Below are 22521 nucleotides of genomic sequence, written 5' to 3'. Positions count from 1 at the left end.
AGATCATGCTGAATTCTCAGCCCTTGGTACTTTTTGTTATCCTATTTATTTGGTCACTTAGTCAAGTTATATTACTTAATTACTTCATGTACGTTGTCTTCTATAGCTTCATTTTATGGATTTGGGTTTGTTCAGGCCAAACCCAATGTATTCCTTTCTTTGTACTTTATCTGAAATAAGGCTATTCCCAGAAGAATACGGCAGCCCATTGTATCATGTGCTACCTCTCCTGCTCCCAGCCATGGCTGATTGGACCAGGTATGAGCTCCAAATGGGAAGCCAATCCATGGTTGATCAGAGACCTTTGATTGGTGTGACTTGACTTGAACAGATGATCTGGACCAACCAGATTCCCTCCACTGTGGACTCAAACTATAACATACAGAGGTTGCTACTAGTCATGGGTGGGTATGGGAATGATGAAGCCATGTCAGCTCAGTGGGTGAGGCACCCATTTGCACAATGATGAGTAAGCAAATAAAACTGATCTTCAGAGAGATGAAAATGGAAAAGATGTGGAGAAAAAACTGAGATTAAGTGGGAAAGGGAGAGACTTTACCTTGGTTCTGAACAGCTTTCTAGTTTGTGTTAGGCCCAATAGCATGGAATTCTGTGAAATATCTGTAACATTGAAATAAATCTTCCTAACAACTAAGCTAGTTTGAGTGGTTATTTCTTGCAATCAAAAAAATAAATAAGTAAAAAAGCTTTCACTTTAATTTCCTGGTTTTTATTTTTTTAAAATATAAAGAACTCTATTAACAAAGTGATACATAAAAATTAACATCTATTGACTGGATAAAGAAGTCGGGGTATATTTATACAATGGAATACTACTCAGTGATAAAAAAGAATAAAATAATGCCATTTGCAGCACCATGAATGGACCTGAAGATCGTCATTCTAAGTGAAGCAAGCCAGGAAGAGAAAGAAAAATACCATATGATATCACTCATATGTGGAATCTAAAAAAAAAAGAGAAAGAAAGAAAGACAGAAAAGAAGAGGAAAGAAGAGAAAAGAAAAGAAAAGACACTAATGAACTCATTTACAAAAAAAACAGATTGGCAGACATAGTAAACAATCTTATGTTTACCATGGGAAGGGGATAGGAAGGGATAAATTTGGGAGTTTAAGATTTGCAAATGTTAAAAAAATAAATATAAAAATAGGTAAACAGATTTCTTCTGTATAGCACAGGGAACTATATTCAATATCTTGTAATAACTTTTAGTGAAAAGAATATGAAAATGAATGTACATACATATGTGTGTATATATATATATACACACACACACATACATAAGCATGACTGGGACATTATGCTGTACACCAGAAATTGACACATTGTAACTGACTATACTTCAATTTAAAAAATTAACATCTATTATCAATCAGTGCACAAATTGAAATGTCAGAGAAATAGAAGTTTTTTTTTCTTTTTTTAATCCTCTAATAGAATGTGGAGTCTTCCTCATTATCCTTGGCTATTTTTAGTCAATTTAATCAAATTCCACCATTATAGTAAATATTTCTTCTGGGGAAATTCAGTTTTGTTGTTTCAAGAGACAAGGATCAGGCATGGATTTTCTGTTGTAAGCTCTTCTGTAAGAGTTCTTGCCAACAGCTGATTAAGGAAACCTAATGCTTACTCTGTTCCCTTCCTTTGCTCTTCTTTCTCTTTCTCCAGAAGCAGCAGGAGAAAAAGCCTTCAATGTGTTTCCATATTTGCTATTGTGAAATAATGTCTTACTTCAATCCTCTCCTCTGTATGTGTCTTGACCTTTGAAGCTAAAGCTTATTCTTGCTTTTATATCAAATGGATCAGATACACGATGGGTTTCGGGAAAGAATGTATACAGTTATAAGACTATCCAATCAGAATAAAATTATTTAACACACTTAAACAAATTCTAATTTTGAAAGACTTACAAAAGAATTTCACAGAAGTCCTCCAAAGTGAGTTCCTGAATGCAGGGACCATGTCTTTTAACTCCTTTTTCCATTCCCTTCAGAGAAGAAAAAAAAAAAAAGATTCAGAGCTGTATAACCTCTGCTATTCAATAAATGTAGTTGAATTGAATCATTTCAATTACAAAAAGAAATTTTGTTAAACATTTGTGCCAAATTTCAAGATGAAAATACATTTAAAGCAAGTTAGGAAATGACATTAAAAATTTTGAGTTGCAGAAGTCAGCAATTAAGAGTAATGTTCCAAAACAAGCACAGCCCATCTCCTGTGAATAAGCAGTTTATTTTGGCAACTACAGAAGCTTGTTTTGGGTGGATTCACAATGATCCCAGATCACTGCTGTTCTCTCCTGGACCAGTTAGGGATTTATTTCTTATTCGACTATCTAGCTGATTGCTAAAGCTAAAATAAATGTTTCATATCATCCTAAAACAAGATTTTTTTTTCCACTTTAAAATAGTGTATGTTCATAAAAGAAAATTCTGAAAAGTATGACAAAGTTGGAAAAAAAATTAGCCAGTGTTCCATCATCCAAACAAATCTACTCCTTTTTTTACGTGAAATGCAAAGAATTTTATTTATTACATCTCTTCTCCTTTTTTTCTCCTTCCGGTTTTATTGAGGTATAACTGACATTTAGCATTGTATAAGTTTGAGGTGTATAGCATAATTATTTGACTTATATACATCATGAAATGATTACCACAATAAGTTTAGTGAACATGCATCATCTCATATAGATACAAAATAAATTTTTAAGAATTTGTGATAAAAACTCTTAGGATTTACTCTCTTAACAACTTTCATATATAACATACAGCAGTGTTAATTATATTTATCATGTTGTACATTACCGAACAGATCTACTCTTAACATATTCTTCACGTTACTTTCTTCTCATAGACCAAAAAAAAAAATACATGTTAACTGCTGTTTGCGTAGAATAATAAGCTAATCTACATGAAATGCTGAGCAATTTATGATCTAAATTATAATACACCAATTGTTCATGAATTCTCCTGGACTTACTTTAGGTCAAAGTTGCTTGCTGGAGGAAACACTTTAGCCTGAGTCTGTTTGGGTACATGTATGTTGAGGAAGGAGGAGGAAGCATTAGAAAACAGTGGTTCTCAAACTTGACTGTGAATAGGAATAATCTGTAGATATTATTAAAATTTAGAGTCAGCATTTTTAACAAACCCCCAGGTGACACAGAAGTTGCTAATCCATGGACATGCTTTAAGGAGCAAGATCCTAATGTAACCTGGAACCTAAGAGAACTGATGGAAGAAATGTTTGCCTTCACAGATCTATCTACCAGTAAGCCACTGCCACATGCCCCACCCATTTCTGGGAAAACATGGAACTATTTCTCATACCTGGAAAGTTTCCCAAAGGCTGAGGGTGGAGTAAGGACTTATTTATTGCAATACAAGTGACAATATTGAGCAACCATGGTGAGTCTCTCCTCTGCACAGGAAGCCTTGCAGAGTTCACAAAATATCTGTTCATCTCTCTCTTTTCCTTTGGTAGTAATATCTTTGATATCTGGGCACAGAGTCACCTAAAAAAAGGCTACTTTTCCCAGACTCCCTTGCAGCTGAATATGGCATGTTACCAACTTCGAGCCAATGGGATCTAAGCAGAAGCATGTGTGCAAGTCATGTTTTGAAGATGGCAATTAAATCAAATCAAATTAAGATATTTTATTTGGCCTAGTTAGGAGAAACTACAGCCCAGGTGGAGACAACTAAAATTTTAACTGAATGTGCATACTCTGGAGGTCATTGCTAATGTTCCAATAAAAAAAACCATGTCCTAGAAGTGACTACTCTAAGTGTTTCTGTCATCAATATCTGGATCAACAACAGATCCTTTGTTAATGTTCTCAGTGAACTTCAGTAATGGAATTTTAAGAGTCTACTAATTATTATAATGACTGACAGAAAGGAACTCTTTTTGGTTAAAAATATTTAAGATATAAGGTTGGCTAAAATCTTTTAGAGACAGTCCTCACCCTTGCATGATTAGAGTAAAAGTATGCAGTGAGGCTTGTTCCTTTAGGAATGCCGCCTGTGGCTTGGTCTCTAAACAATCCTGAGTCAAGCCTTCGGTTTTAGAGCTGTCTGCTGTCAACTACGTAGATAACAGATCACTGCTTCTAGAATGTCGTTCCTGCCTCGATTGAATTTTTCACTGTAAAATAATGGAGATTGGAGATTTGAGTTGAGATTTTGCTGAATTGAAAAAATAGAAAATAGAAACTATTTTTATCCTTGCTTACAAATAAGTGTTATTAAGAAATATCTGCTTCTTTGGCAGAATTTGTTCTGAGATTTGCTTTTCATACTACCTGGTAGCAAAGTTGGGGCAGCACCTCAAATCTACTATTTGCTACAAAAGCCCCCTAAGAACCATGTGGAAGTCAATTGGCTTGTGTCAGTTCACAGTGAAGAGCAAGAGGGATAGAAAGAGCTGGATTTCCTGGAGCCCTTGGAGCCATCATAGAGCTCTGGACCTCTCTCCTCCAGCTGTGTTCTTATGTCAGAGAGAAATACATTTCCAAGTTGTGTCAGATGCTGTCATCTTACGGTTTCTGCCAGTCATGGCAGAACCTGTCCTGATAGTCCCAGATGCCCCAGTTACCATCCCAGGAAAACCATTCTATGGATAGCTTTCGTGATTTAACCTCACCTCACGCTTGTCCTCTTCTGTATTTAGGGCTCTCTTCACCACTATCCTACTCCCTCTACTTTCAAATACTTTGCACTCCTTTTCGAGAACTTCTGAGAGTAATCAGGACTATTTACTGTCCCAAGGAAGGGTATTCTATGACACTGCTGCTTCTAATCTTGACTATTTTCCAGTGACAGATAAGTCAGAAGTCAGGCATTTTGCCCCTAGGTGCCACATCTTAGCACATATGATTTTAAAAATGATCGGTTGCTCAGGATCAAATATAACCCAAAGCCCATATAACATGATATGGAATTTCTTTCCTTTTTTCAGTTATTTTCTTTATCTCACCCTTGGTGTTTATTTCAAAGATTTTTTTTTTAAATAAAGCAGTTTTTCAAAATTACAAATGCCTCAAGACTACATAATATTCAAGGTTACATAGCATGACTCTGCCGGTTAGAATGCCTTTCCATCCTATTATCATTCTTTATCCTTCTCTTCATGCTTCTCTCCACCACTTCTTCAATAAAATCAGAAAAGGAACTAAATAAAGGGCTTCACACCCCTTAGACCTCTCTAAAGTTTTGCACAACAGAATACCAGAATTTGGATTCTTTGGAGCTTTGCTCTTTGTGCAAAGCCCAGACCCTGAGGAAAGCAGTAGAGTATGATGACTTAGCATATGTTCTAGCATCAGTCTAAGTTCACATCCTGACATGAGCTATGTGCCCTTAGGCAGATAAGCATTTTGTGCCTCAGTTTCCTCATCTGAAAAATGGAAATTAAAATAATTCCAACTCACCAGGTGGCTATAAGGATTAAACAAGATAGTAAATTTAAAGAGCTTAGTGTAGTGCTTGGCATATAGTAATTAATAACACTCATTTATTCAACAAATAATGAATGTATGCTATAAGCAAAGTACCATTTGACATTGTAGCAAATTGGAAAGGGTCCCCTACCCTTAAGGAATTTGCAGTCTGGTGGGAGAAATAAAACATGCAAAGTAGATAACTAAAATAGAAATGGGTATGTTAAGATATTCAAATAAATTACTTATCACAAATATTCATTAAAGATAGTTTCAAATTCTTTGTTATCCCTGCTACTGGGTCTAAGTCCCTTTTCCTTAAATCTGAGTTTGGCCTTAGTAACTTGCTTAAATAAGAGTGAAACAGAAGTGATGTTCTAGGATTTTGCCCTGTTCTTTTTGCATGCTTGCTCTGAGGGAAGCTGGCCATCATGTAAGAAGTCCAAGTGTCAGGAACCATCATGATGTAATTCCTTACAAGATATTGATGTGGTAAATCCACATAGAGCACTAGACCCAGCTGTTCCAGCCATCCCAGTCCAGGAATCAAACATGAGTAAAACAGCTGTCCTGGAAGCATCTTGGCAGCCTCAGGAAAGACAATGTGGAGAAGAACCGAGAACCCATAAATACCAGTCAGAACTGAGTTCCCAGACCTACGGCCCTAGTCAGTCCATCCCAGCCAACCAACTAGATATGACTTCAGATAAGGCATGTAAATTCTCTTTGCTACAGATGACTTATTTCAAATGGGATTACAACAGCTGTCTTTCTTAGGTCTTTATACATGCCTGAATGAAGAAAATAGTACGCGCAGGAAAGAGTCAGCACAGCAGGCCTAAGACTGCTGTCCTTAGAAAGATCTGCTTGCCAGATTGCCTGGCATCCGGGAACTTAGCTAGTAAATAGTTGCCTATACTGAGATAAAACCTTCTCTAAATGACAAGTGGGGCTCACTATAGCTAGTCTGTTTGTGCACAATATGCTTTATGCTGGACATCAGCTTTTCTTCTGGGATCTGGAATATGGGCATGTGGTAGGCAGAGAGAGCCTATTTGACCAGCCCCCAGTAAAAACCTTGGGCCCCAAGTCACTAATGAGCAGCCCCAGGAGATGGCACTTTGCTAAAGGATATAAGCCATTGCACCATGAGAGGACTCTCAGAGCCAGAGCCTGGTTTCCTCCCAACTTTGCCCCATGTACTTTTTCCTTTTCTCATTTTGCTTTGTATCTTCTCATGGTAATAAATCTAAGCTATGAGTACAAATAGATGCTGAGTTCTGTGGGACCTTCTGTAAAATCACTGGGCCTATGGGGTGACCTGGGGACCCCCATAACACAATGTTTTTAAACTGTGAGAGAAATATTGGAGAGCTACTCAACTTTCTCATAAAGGGAGGTATCCCTCCAACCTTCTCGTGCTCACCTCCTTCCCAGGACACATCGCACATTGAACTTCCTTCCCACCTAAGTCCACGGTTGCCTGTGGACAGAAACACACTGTTGGAGGTGACGGTTTTAGTTTTTCAGACCTAGAGAAGCTGTACAACTGTTATCTTGCATATAAATACAACAGTGGTTGGCCTATATCTTACTATTTCTCCAATTGTGTTTGCCTTGTGTGGGTGTGGTATAAGAGCTTTTATCTCACTGGGCTGATGATACCATTGAAATTCCTTTTAAAATAATCACCCAAAGACTGAATGGGTGATAAAAAGCATTTTCTTTCCAATTATATAGCAAGATTTCATAAACTCATGGCTAATCACTGAAGAACTGGCATCACAACATCAGCAGGAATTTATATCCGCCACATGAAGTCTATGCAGCATACCTGCCTCACAGTGTGTAATACGCATGGCTTATTTTCAGATGATTTTCCTGATAAACTGAGTGATTATATTTTGACAGGGCTGAGTATCATTTCTCTAATGACAAAAGCTTAGGCATGGTGACAAGCAAAGTCCTTGGATTTGGCTCTAGCAATCAACTGAGCATGATATATATTAAGAATTCAAGCAATAAGCCAGTAAACTACTGAATATTATGCACTAAACAATTTAAATCATTTTGGAGACACAGGACTGAGAGTTTGGAGCCCAAGTTCTAACCCAGTTTATGTTCTAAATATATGACCTTGATAAATAATTCAGCTTTACTGGACCTCTGTTACACCAGCTGTAAAATGAGAGGATTCAAGTGAACCATTTTTTCTATCTCAAACATTCTATAGTTTAATGCCAATATAAAACCTTGGATACAGGCCGAATGAGAAGGCACAAATGTATTTTGTAGTAGGGAGAGATTCCCAGAGGCTAAAATGGGTAATTTTAATTGGCCAGAAAAGAAAGAGTCACTTCTCTTGGGAGAAAGAGCTTGTGTGAAGGTATAGAGACTGAATCCACTCTCAGGGATCTTAGGGAAATTTCAATATGAAATAGCAATGATATTAATAATAGCTAACTGTTTGGAGCATTTACTAAGGTGATGTGTATGACCTCATTTACTTCCCATGACAATTCTAGGTATTTTTGTTATTCTCATTTTACATAAAAGAAAACTGAGGCATAGAAAGATTCAGAATCTTCATGAGGTCACACAGCAAGGGGCAGAACCCAGATGAGAAGCAATGAGATGCTCCTAAGAAGAGCTTCTAATTGCTGTTATGGCAGTCACATGTGAAAGTCAGTTATAAACTCTTCACAGAGCGCTATAGTTTAAATGCAATTGACTGAAAAACCAGCATAAACAGAAAATAATAAGCCATCATCAAGAAGATTAATAATGATAATTACCTCTCCTGGAGTGCCATTTGTGTGTTTTTTCACTTATTATCTCTAACCTTCACAGGTGTTTTTTGTTTTTATTTTTATTTTAAATTATCATTTTGCAGTTAAGAAATCTGGGCTCAGCAAGTTCAACTTGCAATAGGCTGAGAGCTGTTAGGCAGGAGGGTTGGATTCAACCTGGAGTTTGTCTAACTTCAAAAATCCTATTTATTCCACTATGCCATGCTGGAAAATCAGCAAGAAAAAAAAACAATTTGCAAATATTAAAAACAGCTGTACCCTACTGTATGCTTTTATTATATGAAACTCTAGAATAGGGAAAACTAGTCTATAGAGAAAGAAAGCAGAACAGTGGTTGCTCGGGGAAGGGAAAATAGGAATCGACTGAAGAGAGACACAAAAGGAATTCTGGGAATGATGGAAAGATTTTACATCTTGATTACAGTATTGATTACATTTATATCATATTCGTTAAAACTCACTGAATTGAATGCTTAAAATAGGTACATTTTATTATATGCAAAAATTGATTTAAAAAAACCACCCAAGTGAATCCAATATTTGGTTTTCTAGACCAAAGCTAGGGCCACTGGCATAATATATCTTCACACACATGAAATCATTGTGGTGAACCTGAAATACTAGCTCTTGGCATCCATTCCAATCACCTTCTGTGATACTTTCTTGGATTGCAAAGGCTGAAAAACTCAAAATTACTTTTCTATGACTCCTTCACAGTTACTATTCAGATTGTGAGTTAGTCTCAAGAGACTTGAAAGGCAGAAGTGAGACCAGGGCCCTGCCTGTTCTGATGTTTGTTGCTGCTGGCAAGAGGGTCATGCAGACATTGGGTGTTTCTACAAAAGCATCCCAGTGTCCAGTGTTCAGCTTCAAGAGTGTTATGAGTTAGTGGCTGCGAGGATGACAGTGTCTTCACTATCCTCAGACTGCAGTTATGGCAGGGTGTGTGCACAAATTCAGAAGTTTCCCTGCCAGACTCTTGATGTCATGCACTTAAGACTGGCAGGAGCAATAGCTCCCCTGGCAAATCAGTCTGATCGTTTATCTTCTGGCAGTTATTTCTGGAGGCTCAGTTTACAGGCTGCTCCTCCAGCTCTCCAATGATTTTACAAGCACCTAATTACCTGTATTAAATCCCTTTCTACTTATAATTGCTAGAATGATTTGTTTCCCTGAAACTATATCCTGACACCACCAGGAAAGATGGTGTGGGTTTATAAAGTCACAATGGTAACCAAAATAATTACCAGCATCATCCGTAGTAATCATTTTTTACTGAGAACTGCCTTTCTGCTAGGGTGAATTCAATGAGGTACGTGTAAGGGCAGCCTTTCTCCATTCTACTCAAACTTCCATGAATGAAATGAGGATGAAGCACGTTTCCTCACTTTTTAAGCCACTTTCAGATCATAAAAAGTCCTCCAATTCATCCCCAAATCACCTCATTTCAGTCATTAAAATGTCCAGACCAAGATCACTGGCGTAGAACTTGACGCTCCCGTCCCATTTAAAGCTTATTCACACCTCCAGCTTGAACTTACTGTGGCCAGGAATTTGAGAAAGAGAACATGGTTGGTTGCTACTCCATTTCTCTGTAAGATATTTCTCCATTTCCCTTCTCCTTCCCACATCCCATCCCCTACTAGACTATTCAGGATCTTCTGGGGTTGGAATGTGATTGGAAGAGGTGTAACTAGTCTCCAGAAAAGTCTCTAAACTGGTCTGGATCTGATCTGGCATTGGAGCCCTCTAGGCAAGAGAGGTTCTCTGCTGGGTTACTGACAGCTCCCTCAGAGAACCCCCACTGCACTGATGTATCCTCCTCAGTTTCTAATCCATTGGCATATTCCAACTTATTTTCACTGAGGTCCAGCTTAGTGGAAAGACTTCTTGGACAGTCTTTTCAAAATGACTCCCAGGTAGCTCCATTCTGCCAGCACACTGGGTACATGGGAAAATTCCCCACTTCATTGTTCTACTATCAGTAGGGGAGCATCTGGGCCCCTGAAGCTGTAGGCAGGCAACTTCAGCTGTAACCTTCCACTTTTAATCGTCCCAGGCAGGAGTCAAATATCAGTTCCTACTTCGCTCAAACTCTCTGAAGGTTTCCTGTCACTTTACCTGAGGTGAGAAGGAAGCACTCCTCTCCCCTCCTGTTACAGGAAAATGGGATGTGAGAGGATGACCATGTCCCAAGTGATCCCCTGGGACACACCCCGAGAAGGTGAGGGTCTCTGGATTTGCAGAGGAAAGAATTCAAGAGTGAGCCATAGTAAAGTGGAAGTAAATTTCTTCAGGGAGATACACACTCCACTGGCAGAGTGTGGGCCATCTCAGAAGGCAAGAGAGAGAGAGAAGAGAAGCCTCAGGGAGCAGGGTTGTTAGTTTTTATGAGCTCAGTAATTTGATATGCTAACAAGTGGGAGGATTATTCCAACTACTTTGGGGAAGGGGTGGGGATTCCCAGGATTTGGGCCACCATCCACTTTTTGACCTTTTATGGCCAGCCTCAGAACTGGCATGGCACCTGTGGGTGTGACATTTATTGTGCCAATATATTACAATGAGTGTACAATGAGACTCAAGCTCTACTAGAAGTAAATCTTCTACCACCTTGGGCCTCAAGGTCTACTGAAAGTTGAATTTTCCACCATCTTGGGCCTAGCTGTTTTCCAACCAGTTTTTGCCCTATCTTCAGTTGCTGTGTCATTCCCTTAATGTTGTGCCCTGCCCCCTTCCTTCCTGTCTCACCCCTACAGGACAATTACTCCAGAGAATTGCTAAAACAATTCCTCTCTTTTTGTCTTTATCAACAATGACTCCTTTCATCAGCAGAACTGGGTAACCACACATGCCATGGCACACAGTCTCACACTCTGCCAGCTTGTCTTGCATAGCAGCTCACTTCAGATACTTTGCAATTATTTATTTTGATTTTGGTTTTTGAAGCCATGAAATTTTGGTGTTCATGGCCAAAATTGAAGCAGAATATTCTTTAATTATCATAATAACCCTATATGATAATAATTAATGCTTCCATTTTAGTGACAAAGAAAAAAACAAACCCCTGGGGTTCCAACACAAATAAGTATGACAGTAAGGACATCGCTGCTAACCATTAGAATCATATGATTATATGTTTGACACTGCAAACATTAACGACTGTTATGGGTTGAATTAGGTACCCCCCCTCAACCCAATTCATATGTGGAAGTTCTAACAATCAGTATTCAGAATGAGACCTTAATTGGAAACAGGGTTGTTGCAGCTGTAATTAGTTAAGATAAAGTCACATTGCACTAGAGTCGGCCACTATGCCAATATGACTGTTGTCCCTAAAAAAGGGGGAAAATCTGCACACAAATGCCCACAGGGAGAAAGTCATGTAAAGACAAGAGTTAAGCTGCCACAAGCCAAAGAACTTGCAGAAGTAGGAGAAAGGTCTAGAACAGACCCTTCTCTAGTGTCTTCAGAGAGCGCATGGCCCTGCTGACACTTTGATCTTGGGCTGTGAGGCCTTAAGGTGATGAGACAATAAATGTCTGTTTTTTAAGCCATTCAGTTTGTGGCACTTAGTTATGACAATCCTAGAGAACTAATCAAACCACTATGTGACAGCCATGGAAGTATGATCAAAATTCCGGTTGAAATCAGCCCTGGGTAAGAGAACACCTGAGCAGCTAAGGGAAGAAAAGGCACTGGAGCAGCCAGAGTGGAGCCTAGAATTTGTCCATGTGGGATGACAGAAGATTGGGTTGGTCATTAGAAACCTTTGGAGAAGCTGTTAAGTAGAAAGCTTCTCACTTCCTGAACAACAGAGAAGGACAACTAAATTTACCTTGAAAAACTTTAAGAAAGCAAATCTCCAATCAGAATTTTATATAACTGTTTCTGAGAAAGCCTAAAGAAATTTGGAAGGGGGCCAGACAGGAAGCTGTACCTGTATGTGAATGATCACAACTAGGAGCAAATAAAAGGGCAACTCAGTATGAGCTTATATTGAATATTTAATTTTCTTACTGGCTTTCAGAACAGGAGTGCTGAGATACTAGAATATTTTAATAAAATTCACTTATACATTCATGGGACCTTCAAACATATAAGCAATTATGAAGATTTTCAAATTGTAATTTATGCAGAATGTGGAGACATATTTGCATATCCCAGAGAAGAAACACACACACACACACACACACACACACACATACTATTATTTTAGAGATTTTAGGTATTGGATTTTAATTTCCAAAAATATTGGTTCAAGTAGCATAGACATGCAATTAAATATTAATAAAAATATCTCAAAATATTAATAAAAATATCTCAGTGGCTTATCACAGTAAATGTTTTTTTTTTTCATTCACATCACAATCCAGTGTGGATCAGATGGCCCTCCTGCAGCTTGGAGCTATGCCATCTGGAATGCCTGGCTTCCCATCTGGGGAAGGGAGGAATAGAGAAGGCACACTGACTCTTCATTGCCTCTGTCCAGAAGAGACACACACTACTCCTGCTTATGGACCATTGGCCAGAAGAAGTCATGTGGCCCAAGGCAACTGCAAGTCACATGGCACAAGTCAACTTCAAGTGAGGCTGCGTAATGTACGAGAACACCTGGAACGCTGGGGGAACACGCACTGTCTGTGCCATAAGACTATACAGGGAATGTGTATAAATGACTGTAACCCCAAAAGGGAGATGTTTGCTAGATGATAAATCCCAGTGAGAATCTGATCTCATTAATGCTAACAAGGGGGCACTCTGATAACTTCCCATCTATATGCAAATTATTATAGCATGTCTTGATTGCTAAAATTAGTGCTGCTCAAGAGCCCCCATTAATCTGGTAGTTCCCAGAGGAGAGCGTCACGTGTGACCCCTCCCCACCAAACTAAATTGTTCCACCTATAAAACTAAGAAGGAAGTAGAAATTTCAGGGGCAGCCTGGGAAGGGGAGACAGCAGTGAGAGTCCCAGGACTTGGAAGAAAAGTAAAAAGAGGGAGGAGAGGGTCTCAGCAGAGGGAGGGAGGCCCTGTCAGAGGCAGCTGACAGGAGCCCTGAAGAAAAAGGTAGCAGGTGATACATCCTGTGTCAGGACAGTCATCCCTAATATCCACATTTAAGTTGTTCTTGGTTTTTCCCTTCCCTAAATAATACTAAGAGTCTGCTATCCCGGAGAAAGCACCAGGCCTTGGGAATTAACAAGGGTTGGAATAACTATAGAGACCTTGATCCCACATCTTCCAGAGTAAACTCACTATCTGATCCCATATTTTGCAAAAATTCACTTCTCAGACCATGTGTCCCATTTTTTAATTCAAAAACAGTGTCTCGGAAGATATCCATCCTGTACGAAAATGGAGAAGAAAGGACTTTCCTGGGCAGAGGGGAAGGCCCCGCAGAGAGCAGACAACAGCGCAGATCTGAAAGTCGGTTCAGGCAGCATACTTTCATAGCTTTTGCCAGCCATGTTTAACAGAAAAAAAAAAAAGCTACTGGCGGGTGAGGGGAGAGGGGAAACAGGGAAGACAAGGGCAGGGGTAGGAATGAGAATTTTCACTACACATCTTTCATATTATTTGATTTTTAAACCATGTGAGTATGTTCTCTATTCAAGACTGTAAAAGCAATTAGGGAAAGAAAAAAGGCTTCCAACCACCACAGCCTGGTGCTCAAGCTGCTTTGGGAGACAAAAGAATCGAAGCAGAACCTATCAAGAGTGAGGCAGTGCAGAAGGTGGGCAGCAGCCACAGGAAAAGTGACACTGTTAGCACCAGCAGGAATGGGAGCAAGAGGTGACCCAGGGGCCTGGGAGCTCCTGACTCCACTCCTCACTCCTGGAAGCCCTGGCGCTATTTGCCTAGAGGTGATGCTGGGCTTTCACACTATGTGAAATGGGAGCAGGGCAGTTTGAAAATTTGGACAGAAGAGGAAAGGGTGGCCCTAGAAGCACGGGAGGACTAGGGGACATCCAGGTGGCAGACACTTGGATTATACCAGCATGACATTCAAGGTCCTTGACAGTCTCACTGATCCTTCCAGGTCTCATGTCTCTCCTTTACTAGAGCACTTCTCTCATTAAGGACCAGTCCAGGCTAAGTGTTGAGGACAACGGAGGCATAAAAAAATTAAGATGCTCACAGTCTGGTTGACAAAAACTGACTTACAGACAACAAGGTATTACTCATGTTCTACTAGGAATGTGTACGGTTTCCATGGGGGCACAAGTGAGGAGTAGAAGAGACCAGGGAATGAGGCTTCATAGTTAACGACAAGCTTGAACCAAGTCCTTAAAAGTGACTGGATATGCCAGGAGTGGGGAGGTGAGAAGGGCATTCCTTACAAAGCGATCAGTGTACAGGTTCGGAGGGAGGATGAGAGACAGGGTTTCAAATTCGCACTGTGCAAGTGACTGCGCGTGGTAAACAAGTAAAGAAAGGAGGTGTTGAGAAATGTGGTTAGCGAAGCAAGAAAAAAGGCTTTGTGTGTCATTTTCTTTCTCCTATAGACAGTGGAGTGTTAATAAGGGTGAGTCTGAGGTCCTGTAGGTACCAGCTAACACTGGCTTCGGTAGTGAGAACTGATTTGGGTCTCCTGGAGGGAGACTGGAGCTTGGTGAGACAAGTTACAAGACCACTGCCAGTGAGAGAAGAAAGTTGGAGAATGCCTGAAATGAGGCACTGACATCATACCTTACCATTTGGCTGAGACTTTGAGCATGTTACTCTAAATCTCTGAAGTTTAGCTTTTTCATCGGCCAAAACTACCTGCTTTACAGGGTTACCGTGAGGATTAAACAAAACAGCATGTGTAAACCAGGCACATAGAAAGTACTTGATCAAAGGTAAAAACTATTATTCCCCAAACACACTATAAGACAGGGACCTCAGCACCCTCACTTCTGGGCAGCCATGGTGCATTGTGGGTGTTTCAGTTACCTACTGCTGCACAGTAATAAATTACTACAAAATGGCTTAAAACAAACACCATGATTCCGTGAGTTGTCTGGGTGGTCCTTCTGCTGGGGCTCCCTCACGTGGCTGCATTCAGCTCAAAGCCAGGCTGTGCTCGGAGGCCGAAGGTGGTGGCTTCCCGGGCTTGTCTGAGGCCTTGGCAGGGATGATTGGAATGCTGGGGCTTAACTTTCTCCACATGGTCTCTCCTATTCCATTATCTAATCCAAGCTTTAAATGTGGTGGCTGACTTCCAAGACAGTGAAAATGGAAGCTCAGGACCTCTTAAGTTCCAGGGATTATTACTATGAAAGAAACCATCCCAAACAACTCAACCGTTATTTGATTTATTTGCTTATGATTCTGCAATCTGGGCAGGAGTGGGCGGTTTAACTCCACTCCACATGGTGTTGGCTGGGGCAGCTCAACCAAACCTACAGGATTCAGGGTGCCAGGCTTCACTCACAAGACTGATGCCCCAGCTGAGGTGGCTGAATGGCAGGAGACTGGCTGGGTTTCTCTCGCCCCACTCCCTCTCTCATCATTCAGTCATCTCAGTTCAGCTTCTTTACATGGAGGCCAGATCCCAAAAGGGCAGTAAAGCACCCTGCAAGGCCTTTTATGGTCTAAGCCTGCAAGTCACGCAGCATCACTGTCACCACATTCTGTTGGTCAAAGCATGTCATGGGGCTAGTCCAAACCCAAGGTAAAGGAAGAAGACACTGCCTCTGGATGGGAGGACTGGAAAAGTGAAATTGCAGAAGGGTAAGTGGAGTGGGAGGGGTTAGCTGGCTATCTGGAAATGATCTATCCTAGTGGGATAGCACTAGCTTGGGGGATCTACACACTAGGCTGCAGATTCTTGTTCCCCCACTCATCTACCAATTTCTTTCAAATTTAGTGAACTTAGATTGACTGCCCAATACCTGGACTGTCTTTCTAGATATGGAGTATCCCTCCTTTTGAGGACAATCTTTTAGGATCCACCCCTAGATCTGAACACCTCAAGGGGAAAGATTCTGTGGTAATATCCCTCTATATTCAGAATTTAGCATGATGCCTGGCATCAGTAACAGAATAAAACACTCACTAAGGATGTGTATTAAATAAATAAATAAATAAATAAATAAATAAATAAATAAATAAATAAACAAACAAACAAACAAACAAATAAATAAATAAGCAAGCAAGCAAGCAAGCAACAAACAATATTAGCTTTGTACAGGGCACTTCCTATATATCAGGCACTATCCTAAACACATTAGATGTACTGATGATGCATTTAAGTATTATAACCCTAAGAGGGAAATCCCACTGTCAGATTAGGAATCCGGGGCACAACAGGCTAAGTAGTTTGCCCAAGATTACGCAGCTAGTATGTGGTGGTCCTAGATCTGGATCCACTTGATCTGACTCCAAAGCCATGCTCTGAAACAGCAGGTTTTGCTGCCTTTGAGAAAGCATAAACTACAGTGAAGGTAGGAATGGAAACTGAAGAAATGATGGACTTGGAAAGGGATAATTATCCAAGGCATCAATTATATAGAAGCATTACAGTATGCTGGTTAAGAGTAGAGTCATAGGTCAGATAAATACTGATTTAAAGTTCAGCTCCTCCAAGAATTAACTACTTTGGATGAGATGCTCTCCAGGTCTCAGTTTTCTCATCTGAAAAGTAAGTCTAAGAATAGTACCTATCTCTTAGAACTATGGTGAGACCCAAAAGAATTAGGGCAAGGACATTATTATCTTAATATTCATATATAATGAAGGTTTAGTGAATATTTACCATTAATCACATAGATAAAGAACAGGGAAATGGAACAGTAAGGCAGTATTTAAAAGAAAAAAATTAGGGTAGGATGCAGGTACATGTACACTTTACAAGATCAAATCCCCCCCCCAAGTTTTTTTTAACTTTTTATTAATACAAAAAAACCTAAGAAGTTGAAAAGGAAAAACAATTACAACTCTTCATTAGAAAGTCAAGAGAAGTTTGAGCACTAAAAGTGTCATCTGAGCATTAAAAATGTCATTCTTTCATCAAGAATGCTGTGTTGACCTTTTGGAAGAGGTAGATTATATTTTTTTTTAAAAGTTTTTAAGGGGCTACTACAAGAGGAAAAACAGGCTAGGTGAAATAGAAAAGCATATATCTCAAGAGTCAAGAAGACTACCCAATGAGCAAAACACAGAAAATGATTGGTCTGTAAGAAAGGAAAAGAAAGAACCACAGCATGCCAAAAAACTGCCAGTTTTTAAGGTTTAAGAATACTCTAAAGAAAATCAATATGTAAATACCAGGTGATAAAGCATTTGAAACCTGTTGACAAAAGTTGTATTAAAAGAAGATCAGGCTAGCTAAGTTGAATATGCCTGTGATTGATGTCTGAAAAAAGAAAAGTCACAGACTGGGATTGTCTACATAATTATTTGGGAGGAGGGACGTCAGTGAAGATTATTAGAAAATTAGTAAACAACTTCTGTAGAAATAGAAAATGATGCATCATAAATTTCACTGGCAAAGATGACAGTAGAGACAGTTGAGAGACTCCTCCTGGAATTCTGCTTTGCCCTTCCTCCTCCTTTCTTTCCTTCCCTCCCACGGGCAAGGGCAGCAGGAAGAAGGATCTGAGTGACAGCAGTGGTGGTAGCAGGAGGTGAGTGGAAACTTCTGAGGCTACTGCTTCCCTGATTCTATTACACAGAAATACAACCCCCCAAAAAGGTTTATTTTTCATGTAGAAATTAAAGACCCTTTTTTTTGCTTCAAATTATAAATAAAAATTGAAGTAGAAGATTATAAAACAGTATCGATCTTTTGTAAGAGGACTTTCATAAAATAATTGGCTCTAGAAGGCTCTAGAGGACTAGCGACTCTATAAGTTTCTTTTTTACTTTTTTACTTCACGTGTTCCCTGTACAGCTCTACAGATTATAAATGATGCAGTATTCTATGTACTTTTTGGCAAAGCAGCAGGAAAAACAGTATTTTAGGTATAAAAGCATACGAGTACTTTGGGAAGAGAAGATGAACTAATAAAACAAGGCTACTTGACTTTCTTTGACTGAAAGAATGGGAGTCATTCAATCATTCATCCAGCAAATATTTGTGAAACACATAATATGCTCCAGGCACTGTTCTTGATGCTGGAGAGAGAGCAATAAACAAGACAAAGTTCCTGTTCCCTTGGGCCTTGCATTGTAATGAAGCAAAACAGACAATAAACTGAAGACATGTAAAAAGTGATTGAGGTCTATGAAGAAAGAAAATCCAGGGAAGAGAAAGGAGGTATTATGAATCTCTTTAGGTTTTATCTGCTGCCCTTCAAAGGTCTAACCCTAGACCAAGAACCTGACATACAGTAAGCACTTAGTAAATCTTTGTCGAATGACTACCGGAGCTGCTAGTGGTCCCTGGTGAGTGCAAGCCTCCAGTGTGCGTGCTAGAGTGTGAACAGGTCACAGGGGCCAGTGGAATCGAAGAACCTACAACGGAAGCATAAAAGCTGGGGCCCTCCTCACATGGTTCTGCCTGGAAAAGACATCCCTGTCCCCCAAGGAGGGACCCAGGAAGCCAGGGCTGGGCAGGCCTCCTCCTCTGGCCTCAACATGGGGCATGAAGCAATACTCACTCACAGAAGTTGTTTTCATTGTGCACAAATCCTGACACTTCCTGGGCCTCAACTAATCCCCAGGACACCCCACCCCCTCTCCTATAGGCCCTTGGACACAAAAGATCTCTTATTTCTCTGAAAATAGAATTATACTACCTTTGAGCCCAGAACTTAGAAAAGCCAGTTTATCTTCCCTGGAGGATAAAAGGGCCCAGAATTTAGAAACTTTGGAGGACAAAGACCTTTTATCCCCTCTCAATATTGAGTGTGTGTGTGTGTGTGTGTATGTTTGTGAATACCTCCCATTCTACCATTCCTCTCAAGTCACCTGCCCTTCCCTTTGTCAGTGGGCCACCACCTAGCTAATCCTGTTATCTGAACGTTGGCAGAAATTGAAATGGTGCTGGCAGTCAAAGTGATACAACTGCATCAGGTTTTTAATACAAACAATAATGAAGGAAGATTTGATTTTTGACCAAGGGCCTAAGGAATGATCAGGAAGACTGTGTTTAATCAATGATAAGTTATATAGCTATGTCACGTGAGTGTTTATATCTAGATGGAGGCTCATAGTGATAAATCGGAAACATTAGTTTCTTGAACTTTCATGTCAGTTGAAGGCTACAACATAAACAGGCTTTTTTTACTTAATCCTTTTTTCTCTTTAATTTAATTTATTTTTTTATTGAAGTATAGCTGGTTTACAGTGTTGTGTTAATTTCTGGTGTACAGCATAATGATTCAGTTTTACATATATATTTCTTTTAATTTTTTTTAGCTTTTTTAAATTGAAGTACAGTCAGTTACAATGTGTCAATTTCTGGTGTACAGCAAGCACAACGTCCCAGTCATGCATATAAATACATACATACATTTGTTTTCATATTCTTTTTCATTAAAGGTAGTTATAAGATATTGAATATAGTTCCCTGTGTTATACAGAAGAAACTTGTTTTTTAATCTATTTTTATATATAGTGGCTAACATTTGCAAATCTCAGACTCCCAAATTTATCTCTTTCCACCCCCTTTCCCTGGTAACCATGATTGTTTACTATGTCTGCAAGTCTGTTTCTGTTTTGTAGATGAGTTCATTAGTGTCCTCTTTTCTTCTTTTTTTTAGATTCCACATATAAATGATACCATATGGTATTTTTCTTTCTCTTTCTGGCTTACTTAGAATGACAATCTCTAGGTCCATCCATGTTGCTGCAAATGGCATTATTTTATTCTTTTTTAATGCCTGAATAGTATTCCATTGTATAAATATACCACATCTTCTTTATCCAGTCATCTGTCAATGGACATTTAGGTTGCTTCCATGTCTTGGCTATTGCATATAGTGCTGCTATGAACATCAGGGTGCACGTATCTTTTCAAAGTAGAGTTCCCTCTGGATATATGCCCCGGAGTGGGATTGCTGAATCATATGGTAAGTCTATTTTTAGTTTTTTAAGGAATCTCCTTATTGTTTTCCATAATGGTTGCACCAAACTACATATTCCCACAAACAATGTAGGAGGGTTCCCTTTTCTTCACATCCTCTTCAGCATTTATCCTTTGTGGATTCTTTAATGATGACCATTCTGACTGGTATAAGGTGATACCTCATTGTAGGTTAGATTTGCATTTCTCTGATAATTAGTGATATTGAGCATTTTTCACGTGCCTATTAGCCATTTATATGTCTTCATTGGAGAATTGCTTATTTAGGTCTGCTCATTTTTAATTGTTTTTTTGTTGTTGTTGCTGTTACTAAGTTGTATGAGCCTCTGGAAATTAAACCTTTGTCAGTCGCATCATTAGCAAATCTTTTCATTCTTTTCCACTATAGGTTGTTACAAAGTATTGAATATAATCTTTTCAACTTAATTTTTTAAAATTGAAGAATCAGTAATTTCTATTTTTTAAAAGATACTATTATTAAAATGCTCATTGCACTAAAATATGTTTTTAATTGATAGTTCTTCTAAGAGAAATTTGGAAACAGAAGCATCACATTTATCACAAAGGGTCAAATGAGCTGACCAAATTACTACAATCTGCAAAGGACTTGGCTGACCAAGAAACAAGGGCATTTCTATGTTCAGGAACCGATACAAGTTAATTAAAGGTAATTAAATGGGATAATGGTTATGTTAAGTAATAAATCAGAAAGTGAGTCAAGGTCAACTACATAGAAACAAATGGTCCCAAGAAAAGCAATTGCCTAGGAGGAATAAAAAATAACAGGATCTTAACTACATAATAGCAATATATTATTAGCTAGAAAACTATCATGTCTGCTATTCAAATATGGTAGTAAAACAAATTTTATATCACTGTTACACGTATCTCTGGAAGGAAAGATATAAATCTAACCTCATGCAAATTTAAATATACAGAATATAGAGGAAACCTAACATTTGAGAGTATTTTATACCAGGTATAGCCATTATCCTATTTCATCATCCTCTAAACAGTCTGAGATAGACTTTAAGTTATCCATTTTACTTGCACTAAATTGTCTCACAGAGACATCTTGTAATGGATCCAAGTTATAAAACTAGCAAGTAGTGGTTCTGGGATTTGAACCTAATTCCCAAACCCTTGTTTTTTACACTCCATGTCCCAGCCTATCTTATGATCCCGGTTAAATATGGCCTGGTAAAGGAGACCCAGGCAAGGGTTCTGGGAGCCTGGGTGTAGAGTGGAAGAGGACTGAACTTTGGGCTGGGGAGCCAAGAGCCAAGGAAATCAAACAACAACAACAACAACAGCAGCAGCAGCAGCAATAATGACAATAATTTACCAGACATCAAGCCAGAATCAACAGCCAAGAAGACAGTCCAAAAATCTTTTCAACTTTTCAGCCAGAAAGATGCCAGCCAAGAGGTACTGGTCTCTTGTTGGACACTTGTCCTCTCAAAAAACCCCTGAAATAGGGGTCTTCAACACCCAGAAGAGGGAAATGGAGTAGAAGGAAAAGCCACCATCACTGAAAGATTAGGCAGTGGTGAGACCCATCGTACAAATAACCACAGGAAGCCACAGGTGGGGGACAACTGGGGTCTTTACACAGCTCAACTGACTAACAATACCAAGCACAGCAGCAGCAACAGCAGCTAACATCTGTTGAAGGCACAACTGTCAAAATCTATGTGAAGCAATTTGCATACATTGCATAATTTGATTGCGATATTATTCCAAGGTGGGTGTTCTTAATATTCTCATTTTGCAGGTAAGAAAAGTGAACCTTGTGGAGCAATATTTGGCCCCAAATCTCTTAATCACTACATTATAGATTCCTAGTCACTGCATTATAGATTTAAATGACACCCTAGTCTTATTATGCTCAGATTTCTTATCTCTAAAAAATTCTTTTTTTACTTCAACTATTTAAAATGCAAGGATCATTCTCAACCTGTGGGCCATACAAAAACAGATAGTGGGTTGGAGTTTGACAACCCCTGGTTTGGAGAAAAGATCATCACTATTACCACAAGTAATTCATACTATACTCAGTGCGTGCGTGTGTGACTTCCTCTCTAACATAAAAAACACTCCTTTTAGTGTGGCTATATTAAAAACTAGTCAGATGTTCTATCGTGGTACTCACCACTTTTTTTGACCCCTAGAAGTGATACTTATAGCAATAAAGCTAACATTTACAAAGGGATTAATAGATGCAAAGGTCTGCA

The 22521-nt window shown here is 39.2% G+C and overlaps 1 protein-coding gene across 1 annotated transcript in view; it reads right to left on the bottom strand.

The window, feature by feature from the left end:
• Window positions 1-22521, bottom strand: part of ASNS (asparagine synthetase (glutamine-hydrolyzing)) — a 120508-nt gene that overhangs the window by 79518 nt on the left and 18469 nt on the right. The window contains exon 3 of the mRNA XM_031679631.2: window positions 1932-2008. The gene's annotated coding sequence lies outside the window, so the exon portion shown is untranslated. The remainder of the gene's footprint in view (window positions 1-1931; window positions 2009-22521) is intronic.

This window comes from Vicugna pacos, chromosome 7 (genome assembly GCF_048564905.1).
Source record: "Vicugna pacos chromosome 7, VicPac4, whole genome shotgun sequence".
NCBI lineage: Eukaryota > Metazoa > Chordata > Mammalia > Artiodactyla > Camelidae > Vicugna > Vicugna pacos.
Note: the sequence above shows the minus strand (reverse complement) of the source record. Positions and strands in the feature narration are given on the sequence as shown.